Below are 11,994 nucleotides of genomic sequence, written 5' to 3' on the forward strand. Positions count from 1 at the left end.
ATATATTTTTTAAAAAATTATAATTATTTTAAGATTTTTTATTTGTTTATGTTCAGAACACTTAATTATATAATTTTGCATTTTCAATTTATATGTAATTGGAGCTAGTGGTGTGCATAGTCGGATATCGGATCCGATACGAAATTTTAAATCACAAAAATAGTGATCCAAATCCGATCTGAAATAACCGGTTATTCGAATTTTCTAATATCCGAATATCCTATCTGAAAATGTCACTTATTAGGTTGTTATTCAGCTGTGTGTGACTTGGATTATCTTTTATGGTAACCAAGCCTTGTGAGCATATTTTCTAAGAAGGTGCTAAATCATAACCATTGCTGCATTCGATGGAGTTTTAAAGACTTTATTTCTTTTCACTGTCCCGTAAAATACCATTGAAGTGATGGAGGTTGATCCACTGATAAGAAATTGCAACATTCTTCTGCAGTAATCATGCATTGTTCTTCCACTTTCACAATCTGGGGTCGGTACATATTAACTACAATTATTCTCGACTTGAATGGTTAAAACCATTGGTGATGATTTGATGAATCTGAAGATGAAGAAGATTCATTTACCTGAAAAGAAGAAGCTGGTGACATCAATAACTGAGCATTAACATCGCTCTTTTAGATGGGAAACCATGGTAGTTTTCACTTATGTGCGGTATATTTTAGCAATTTCTCATTTATTTTTCGGATATTCAGATAATCTGAGATGTATATTTTTTCTATCCGTATTCGATCCACATATTTGATTTTTTAATCGGATATTCGATCCGAATTATTCAAAATAAAAAAATTGAATCGAATATTCGAATATTTGGATCGAATCATCGGACAAACGAATCGGATTATTTGTATCGGATATTTATGCACGCCTCTAATCGGAGCTCCAGTTTTGATCAATGTTACATGCTTATGAATTCATCCTATACAAAAGACACAATCTTTAGCTCCTCTAATTAGAACTGGTTTTGGAAGTGATTTTATGCATTCGCCACCAATGATGGTAGAACCCGATGGTTTAGTCAATTTGAAATCATTATTTACATATGAAGAATTAATCGATGCTATGAATATTTTTTATACCGTAATCTTTTTGATGAAGGTGATTTTGAGATTGTTTATAAAGGTTGCTTACAAGATGGAAGGGGAGGTTGTATGTAACACCCCCAACCCGTATCCGACCCGGATCCGAGTCCGATGTGTCACATCGACTTTTCAAACGTTTTTCTTTACAAAATAGAAAAAAAAATTAAATTCACAATTCAAAAACAAATGATTACTTTTCATTAATTAAAATCAATTGGTTTTACAAAACCTATCAAAGCATATACAATTCAAATATAATAGTACATGCCAACTATATCCGAAAGAATAAAAATACATATTATCTTTACTTTTCTGATCTGAACTTCGTAAGGAAAATGATAACCTGTCTTGCTCCACTTAGCTTTTCTTCTCGCTCTCCAACCTACGCGTGAAACATTCACACGCAAAGTCGACGACTTAGTGAGGCATATAAAACTTATAATGCACTTTATAACATTTAACAATGCATGCATGTTCTGTTCTATCATGCTATACCAAATCACTTTATTTCATCGTATCATATAAAATCATATCAGATTACCTAGTAATAAATACATACATACATACACATAAAGCATCATTAACAATTTATCTTTTAATCACATACTTTTATACTTAACCTTCTTAATCAAACATTATACACACACAACATCATATCATTTCTATAACATTTATCATATCACAAACATATATTTGTTATTATCTCTTGATTAGCCCATGTACATATGTAAGAACTATAGATATGTAAGTCTATAGAGGTTGTGCACTAATGCTGTCACTACAGCTCGTATAAATGCACCGAAGTGCCACGTAGAATTTCACCGTAGTGCCGCTTAGAAATGCACCGAAGTGCCATATAAGATGTCCCTAAAGACCACGTAGAAATTCCTTAAGAATCATATACATATGCAAAGGATCAAGTATGTGTCTCAAAAGACCTCACACATGTTCCAAAGAATACATATATGTCCGAATGACCACGTAGACCCTCGACTCTTGGCATGTCAACTATACCTCTAGCTCCATGACACATAACATGGGCAGTAATATTCATGTTATTATACATTCACATATTCATATCATATATACACATTATCTCATAGCTCTTTCACATAGCTCATTATCAATTTTTATAAGATCACATCCAGTCACATAGTTCATTTTCATATAATTCACATGTACATATATTCTTTTTTATATAATCATATAGTCATATAATATTTCATATGACCTCATACATCACATCACATGAATACATATTTAAATAATCATAATCACATAACACTTAAATTATTCCTATTTACATAATTCATGGTCATATAACTTCTATCACAAAATCACTTATCTTATCTCTTGTTCTCATATGGTCATATTTATCATATAATAAAAAAAATTTATTGCATATTTATATCACATTCCTACATCATTAATTCATAATATAGTTTATATCGTATCATCTATCTTATTCTTTATTTCTTAGTATACACTTATATTATATAACCTATGTCATAATTATAAACATATATCTTATATTATATGTATATATCATCACTTTATATTCAAATTTCCTAAGTGATATATTATTCCTAGTTCATTCTATAATTTAATCTTATCTATTTTTCTTTAATTCTCCATAAATCATATAACTCTAATACACTAATTCTCATAATTGATCATACCACTATGTACTTGTCTAACTCATGTTTCTATTATTCATATAACCTTTACACATGTTTACCTTGTTCCTATTGTTCTCAGGAATTCACTTTCATCATATTCTCCTATTATTACATATTTTATCTTATAACCATATATTCACATAGTCTTATCTTTCATTAACATATAACTTATATTTGTTCTCTTATAACTCTTCATATTCATATATTTTCATTTCCATATATTTCATAGATCTTATCACATGACTTATCTTTTATACTCACATAAACCACATAGCACATACCAAAACATATCAACTCATATAATCAAGCATACATACATTTCATGTCATTCACATACTTATGTTTATGATTTCATGTACTAGACTTAGAGGAAATAGACTTATCGCAAGTCAAATTTCCATATAATCCTATATTCAAATAAGATGCACTCACCTGGCCTCACTAGTCAATGGTTTCGGAACTCGTTTATACTTTGTATCTACATAAATATAATTTCCAGACAATCACTACTAGAAAAAACCCCTTTAATGACGCGCATTGTGCGTCATCTATGGGTGCGGATGACACACAAATACTTGTCGTTGAAGCCACCAACATGAATTTCAGATGACACACAATTGTGTGTCATAAATCTATGATGCGCATTTATGACACACATTTATGACGTGCATTTATGACGTTCATTGAGCGTCATTGAAGCCCCTGTCATAAATTAAGATGACACACATTTGTGTGTCATAAATATATGACAGCATGTATGACTTACATTGCGTGTCATTGAATCACACGTCATTAAAAAAGATGACACACATTCGTGTGTCGTGATTGTATTTCGTAAATTATATATATATTGTGGATTGACAAATAATCAAACTAAATCACATTTAATGCCTCATAATACTAAATATATATAAAATATTATATATAAGCAATCCATTTGCATATAATATATTCACATTAAGTTATCAAAAATATTGTAATCATATGTCGATACAAAATATCACGGCATAATAAAGTTCTACTAATATGCCCTCGCCATCCGGGCGTGTACACAAGAAATAATTGAAAATAATTGTAACAGTTAAAACTAGTTACAATATATAGAACAAGCACATTCCTAATATGCACATTAAACTTGTGAAAACACCTTCCTAGGTCCATTATATATATGCAAAAACATGCACTCATGTTTCAACAAAACAAGTGATAGCTTACTTTTTGAAACTCTATCAGATTTTTCAGTAACTTTGTATTCTCAATTCCAATAGAGTTGAGACTTCATGATTCTAGTTGTGTTTCATCAACCATCAAGTTTGAGTTCGCAGGTAGCTGAAGAACTCCAGGAATCAATCTGCAATACAACGTGAAGGATTATCCAAGCTGCTTTCTTAATGCTTGCAGACATTAACTTCCCCTAGTTGCAGGGATACGATTAAGGATACCTGTTTATTTGATAATCCTTTTTTGGGGAAAGAGAGGTAGTGTTTAGATATTCCAATGGAGAATCATATATCTACAATAAAAAATGGAAAATAATCAACCTTGGTTGAAAAGATAAGAACAAAGGGATTAAGAATCATATATCCCAAGAAGCAATAATCTGATACAAATACACCATGTATATGCAAGAATAATCAACTAGAAATAAGACACACAGATCTAGTAAATGTCTTTATAAAAATAAGTAGCAGATGCTCAAATCATTCAAAAGAATTGCAAATTTTTCATATACAAATATAAGAATTGATCTCAGGTCCCACATCCATCCAATTTCTTAGTACTAATGTGGTTTTACAAATAAATCCAAATAAAATTGCTACATGAAGCATAAATTTTCACTTCTAGAATGTCCTACAAAAAGAAATGAGAAAACTAGTTGACTAAAAACAATATATTTCATTTGGAAATCCTTCACAAAAATTCAGCAATATAGAATCTAACATCATCTAGCTAAGGGCCCAGAATGTAATAAACTGTTATAAACGTAACTAAAAATTGAGCTTATAAAATTTTAATTCAATCAATGTAACATATTTAGCTTTAAACTAAGCAAGTTCATTCAAGCAATCCATGCAAATAAAAATAGTTGCGTAAATTACCTGTTGAATGTCTGAGGAGAAAAAGCATAGGTGATTGCTCATAAGCTCCATCTTTCATCTTTGAGTTCATGAGACTTAAGTGAAAAAGGTTATCAAGCTTGATCCCTTGGAAATTGTAAAATAGAAGCTTAAACAAAGCATAGGTGATTGCTCATAGCTGCATGTTCCAGTTTCAAAAACAGTGTCAGTCTATAAGCTGAGACAAGGTGTTTTTGGATTAAACAGTAACTACCATGTTAACAGGACTGATCCTCCGTGATAAGCTCAAGTTTCACTCGAGCTCAGTTGATATGCCTATTATTTTACTAATCTTTCCTATTTTGCATATTCAACATTCAAATATACTCTTTTTCCCTATTTTACATATTTGACATGCAAAGGTTAAGACCTTTCTCTCCTTCTAAAAATAGAATAAAAATACCTACTTGTTAAAAAGGTACTCTTTTCCCTTTTAAGACGATGAAAAAATATTCTCAAAAGAAATAAAAGCGTTAACGCAATTCTGAACAAAAACATTACAAAGAGTTCAGTTGTGTAATTAAAAGCTTCCAGTAGATGCATACCAAGAAAAGACAGGCGAATTGCACGGTCAAAGGCACTTTCACCGAGTCACCGGCATAACTATTGGCTAACGAACCAACAAGGTGTCTCATGGCCTGAAACATAGTTGGTGCCCCTGATCCTTGATATGAGTATGAACCTACCTGTCCAACACAAGTAAGAATTCTATGGTGCTCATAAAAGTGCATCTTGAATGCAACGCTGTATACCACCTTCATCACCACTTAATAACTGATGCATGTGATCCAATACAACATTAACATTTCTCCACTTCCTTTGTGGAGCTAGAAATAGAGAGGTACACGGATCAATACAAGTGAAAGGGAAAACTAACCAAGTTGATCAATGGTGAAAAATTCATTTTCAGTTCCATCACCCCAACCTAGAAGTGCCAAGTAATTCACCATTGCCTGAGGCAGATACCCCATATCTCTGAACTGGAACAACATAATTATTAAACGTAGAAACTTTTAATCCTCAATTGAAAAGGATACTGTAGACCCCATGGAAACCAAGGAGATGATACAATTATTTTACAACATTTTCCATGAAACAAAGTATAATGAAGATAACTACCTGACCAACTGAAGTTGCACCATGACGTTTTGACAATTTGCTCCTATCAGGTGCAAAATCAAAGAAACATGGGCTAAGGAAGGCATGGGGAATCCCAGAGCCTGTATCAATTTTTTTTTCAGTTTAAAGATTAGCTTCCTTATATTGGTGAAATGAAACCAGAAACTCCAAAAGCCACTAAATATTAACAAAAGTAAATAAATAACATTACCTTGTATATTAAGGCTTGACTTAGAATATTAGGTAAATGCTCTTCTACTCTGAAATACCAGTATAGAGAGTGTGAGAACAAATGACTAAAAATGTTCTAACAGAACATATATTAGATGTAGCAAAAAGATAATCAATTATTCTCTCAATTACCGTTTAACATGTGAAATAGACATGGTAGCATCATCAACAGTAACACAAAAGTTGTAAACAGGTTGACCATTGCTCCTCATTATAACAAAATCCCCAAGTGTGTCCAATTTCCAGCTAACCTTCATGATACTATCAAACAAATTAGTGCTTGTAAAAGTAAATTACAGATATATCTACATTCTGTTGTTGATGGACCACTGAAACTCAAAGATAATGATGCTTTACGTAAAAAATCCTCAATTCAACAGACAAAAAACCTTATTAGTCAAATGTTAAAATCTGAGCATGCTTCGAAACAAATAATCATAGTTCATTTGAATTAAAGGTTATGTTCTGTGAGACACAAAATTCACACTTTTGTCTTCAAAGGAATAGTGTTATTCTAATTCCTAGAGGCATTCCGATGAAATGAAGGACAAAAATTATAATTCAAGGTACAAATATCTCACATTTGCAATGCCTTCAAATCAATTACCTCATTGGAACAAAAGCAACAATAAACCTGACCAGATTCTAAGAGCTTCTCAGCATATTGTTTATACATAGATTTTCTCTAAGATTTTCGATAAGGACCATAATCCCCACCAATGTCAGGGCCTACATGGCAAGTGATATAATCAATATCAACTTAATGCTAAAAGTGACAAACACAATCGAACCATACATGTAAAATTGAAGATTTGAAGCAATAAATTTCAAACCAATTTAATTAAAGCGGAAAGACAATGGCAACGACATATAAATAGTACCTTCATCCTAGTCAAGTCCAAGCCAAGCTAAATCTCGAAGAACAATCTCCTCCGATTCTCGCGACGACCTCTCCAAATCAGTATCCTCGATTCTCAGCAGCAATTTTCCTCCCTTAGATCTTAAGAGAAAAAAATAAAGAGAAGAAAAGAAAAAATCATCAAAATTCTACGAAGTTAGAAACAAGATAACAACGCACAAGATGTAAAAAAAGAGAGGAAAAAACCTAGCGAATAAGTAGTTGAAGAGAGCAGTTCGAGCGCCGTCGACGTGCATATTGTCGGTCAGAGAAGGAGCGAAACGGACTCTGACCGGTGCATTGCTTTCAACCGAAGCACGAACAGAGAAATTTCTACGAAAATGGCACCGGAAAATAAGCGGAGGAGCGAATTTAGGGATTACTCTTATTCTCATCCATGGCGTTCCTGCAACGAGTGCCGCCATTTTTGAAACGACAAAATGGAGTTGAAGATACTAGGATAGGAGAGGATAGCAACTAAGATACTGGGACACAGCAGAACAAAGTTGTTTTCCATTTTGTCCAAGTATCCCTGAATGAAAATTTTGTTTTTGAAACACAAAATGGATTAGAAGCGAGAAAGCATGTGTACGTGATGAAAATTATGGGGAAATTAAAAGACGACTTTTAGAGATGACACACAATGAAAAGTGTACTTCGTGTTTTGCTAAAATTTTTTGGATTATGACTATTAAATATGACACACATTATTGTAAGTCATAAATCGTTCAAATTTTAAGAAACATGACATTTTTTTATGACACACATATTTTGCAAGTCATAAATAAGTGTGTGTCATTAAAGGTATATTTTCTTGTAGTGAATTATCAGAAGCCTAAACCTTATAATTCGATACTAAAAACTTGAGCTAACTTAATGAACCAAAATAATTTTTTCCCTTTAGGAGTGTATCGGTACACTACGGGTGTATCTGTACACTACGGGTGTATCGGTACCCAAATTAGCTTCGAAATTCATGGATATCGGTACACTCCTTAGTGTACCTATACACTATGAAGTTGTTCTTCAAATTTGGTCTTAGTGTATTGGTACCTATTCATAGTATACCGATACACCCTGCCCAGAAATCACTCTTAAGCCCGAAAATTCATTCATTCTAACTTAATTACTTCATAACTTAGATCCTTTAATACCCTTGACTCTAGAATACATACTCCAACATTTTCCTAAGCATTTAACATATCTTAATCTTCAAAATCTCATCCTCAAGATATAAATTAAAAATCATACCAATTTTCCAACATGTTTATAATTTATTTCTATTACTTCTATCTTTTTAATTAGACCCTTGACAAGTCAAATTCAACTTAAAAATCCATTTATTTCTTCTTAATCAATAATTCACTTAAAACTCATTTTACTTAATCTCTCATAACTTGAAATTCTTTGAGTATTAAGCTATCTTAAGCTTCCCTTAAGCTTATATAACATCCCAAGAATAAAACCAACTCAAAACTTGAAAGAATTAACCAATTGAAAGCATTCTCACCTTGGCAACGAAGACACGGAGAGAGAAGAAGAAGAAGCTTGCATTCTCCAGACTTTTCCTTTTTCCTTTCTCCATTTCCATGTGTTACACCCTTTAATAAGGGAAAATAAAAATCTTCCTTAGTTAATGACCATAATACCCTCTCATCTTTCCAACCTCACTATTAAATCCAACATCAAAATTCTCCAATTAAGTCCCTAAACTTTTAACTTATTTCAAAATTGAGCACAAAGTTTTAAAAATTTACAATTTAATCACTAGCCCTATTTTTAGGATGTTACAAATCTCCCCTCCTTTAAGAAAATTCGTCCTCAAATTTTCATTTCACTTATAGATGAAGATACCATCTACACGTACCTTATTCATATTCCCAGATTACCTCTTTAATCTAATCTTGAATTGTTATACTAACAATTTGGCTCTCTTTTCTTTAATTCTTCAACTACCTTTTTCCTTTATACTTCCATATCATGTCACTTATCATATAGACAGTATCATTAGTTCTTATCACTCAAAATCATAAATCAATCAAATTCCTTATCAATCTTTAATTGCCTTACCGTAATAATCAAACTTTTATTCCATCTTTACTTAATTATCTCTAAAACTTCCCTAATACATATAAATCATTCTTATCTACCTGACTACATCTACTTGTACAAGAAACACAACCTTAAGTCTTTATTAAATATGATTAAGGCGTATACTTTACAAAATCAACCAATTTTTCCATATCGCCTTACACATTTTTCTTACTTCTACATCAAACTTATAATCTACACTTCCATATATCCCTTATCATATCTAATTCTGTAAATTCCATCCTTTCATTTCCTTATTCCATTATTTTCCATAAATCAAAATATCCTTATAACATCGATCACATCTTCTCTTTCATACTCTCATACTCTTTTCATATTACTTATACTTATCTCTAATTACCTATTCTTCTCATCTTCATAACTCTGATGATTCAAGCTTTTTGCATAAATCTTATTCCTTGAAAAATCCTTATTCAAATATAATATCAATATCCCATTTTTATCACCTTAAACTTTTTCATAAATATGTAATTTTCCTTAAACATATAAATCCTTATTTTCTCCACTACATCACATTCATATAATCAAATATACAACTGTATCCAAATCCACACTATACTTGATTAATTTACTCTGATATTATCTTCTAATCCTTTAACTCAATTACACTTACTATCACATAACTTCGTTAATCAACATCAGTTCTTCTAATCTAAAACGTAAACATTCATTGAACCAATTTTATATATTCCTTTCAATCAGAATTAATCCATCAATAATTTATTTAACTTATCAGATCCACATTCTTCTTCAGGCACTATGCAATTTCCTTTGCTCAAACTCAACATTCCAACTTCCTTTGTCTTGTAAACAAATCATCGATGTACACATTCTTAAACTCTTCTGAAATAATATCCACATTACTTGATCCATTTTAAATACTTTTTCTTCTTCAATTAACATATTTACTAACAGAACTCCTAATCCATTCCTCCACCTTCATATTTTTCTTCATATCCATCTCCAACTCCTTATTTAATTTTCCAGTACCAGACTCTATTGCTTAAGTGAGTCTGACTTTTGTCAGATTTTATCCTCTGACAAGGAATACAACTAATTCAAACCGAGTCGAGTCTACAGTTAAAAATCATAATCTATGTCTCTCTCTTCGATAGTACTGATTTATGTGAGATGCTAATTCTCTTAATCATTTTGAGATCTCTCTAGATCTTTAACACAATTCACCATTTCTTGAAAAGAACAATTTCAACACCAATAATATCCTTTTAGTCTAGGAACAAGACCTCCACACATCACTTACATACATCATTTTCCTTTGAATCAACCTAATAACAATTTCTTCGACTTATCAAACTGCACTCATATCTATACACGTTACGATTCCTCTGTTCGAAATTCATAAGCTCTGGCTTCATACATTTGATAAATTTATCACCGAATACTTATTCTCGAACTGTTCTAAACTAATAACTTCATCACTAAATCTTTTAAAGTTCACATGGTGACATTTGTTCACCATATTTTATCTTATCCTCATAATAACAAAATTACTCCATATTACTTTTTCGATTCGAAATAGTGAAAACCTTTTATCACTATTCTGATATGATTTCAACTTTCTGAAATCAATCTTTGATCTTACGAGGCACTCCCTGATGTGTCCGCTCTTCATCCTACTTGGCCTTACTACCACCATCAGGTTTATCACCTCTTGATTCACTTCGACCATTCTCATAACTATCTCATACTATTCTTATTCTATTAGCAAGACGGCATACTATTTACACTATCATATCATAAATTATCCACTTTAAATTGGTATATACAGATTCTAAAACTTCTTTGACTTCAGTTTAAGCCTAGAATCGGCTAAACCTTAGCTCTGATACCATTAAATGTAATACCTCCAACCCGGATTCGAGTATGAGGTGTCACATCGACTTTTCAAACGTTTTTCTTTACAAAATAGTAAACATTTAAATTTACAATTCAAAAACAAATGATTACTTTTCATTAATTAAAATTAATTGGTTTTACAAAACCTATCAGAGCATATACAATTCAAATCTAATAGTACATGCCAACTATATCCGAAAGAACAAAAATACATATTATCTTTACTTTTTTGATCTGAACTTCGTAAGCAAAATGCTGACCTGTCTTGCTCCTCTTAGCTTATCTTCTATCTTTCCAACCTACTTGTGAAATATTCACACGCTAAGTGGACGACTTAGTGAGGCATATAAAACTTTTAATGCACTTTATTACATTTAAGAATGCATGCATGTTATGTTCTATCATGCTATACCAAATCACTTTATTTCATCGTATCATATAAAATCATATCAAATTAACTAGCAATAAATACATACATACAAATAAAGCATCATTAACAGTTTATCTTTTAATCACATACTTTTTACACTTAACCTTCTTAATCAAACACTATACACACACATCATCATATCATTTCTATAACATTTATCATATCACAAACATATATTTGTTATTATCTCTTGATTAGCCCATGTATATATGTGAGAACTATAGATATGTGAGTCTATAGAGGTTGTGCACTAATACTGTCACCACAGCTCGTATAAATGCACTGAAATGCCACATAGAATTGCACCATAGTGCCGCATAGAAATGCACCAAAGTGCCATATAAGATGTCTCTAAGGACCACGTAGAAATTCCTTAAGAATCATATACATATGCTAAGTGATAACTCCGTAAAATGCCACATTTTGGGACCTTTTAACTTAAGTTATTGAATGTCTA

At 31.6% G+C, this 11,994-nt stretch overlaps 1 pseudogene; it reads right to left on the reverse strand.

Moving 5' to 3' along the window:
- Window positions 1-5,762: 5,762 nt before the first annotated feature.
- On the reverse strand, window positions 5,763-7,606 carry LOC120198757 (annotated as a pseudogene).
- Window positions 7,607-11,994: the final 4,388 nt, after the last annotated feature.

Source organism: Hibiscus syriacus, unplaced genomic scaffold (genome assembly GCF_006381635.1).
Source record: "Hibiscus syriacus cultivar Baekdansim isolate YM2019G1 unplaced genomic scaffold, ASM638163v2 tig00000340_pilon, whole genome shotgun sequence".
In the NCBI taxonomy this organism is placed as follows: Eukaryota; Viridiplantae; Streptophyta; class Magnoliopsida; order Malvales; family Malvaceae; genus Hibiscus; species Hibiscus syriacus.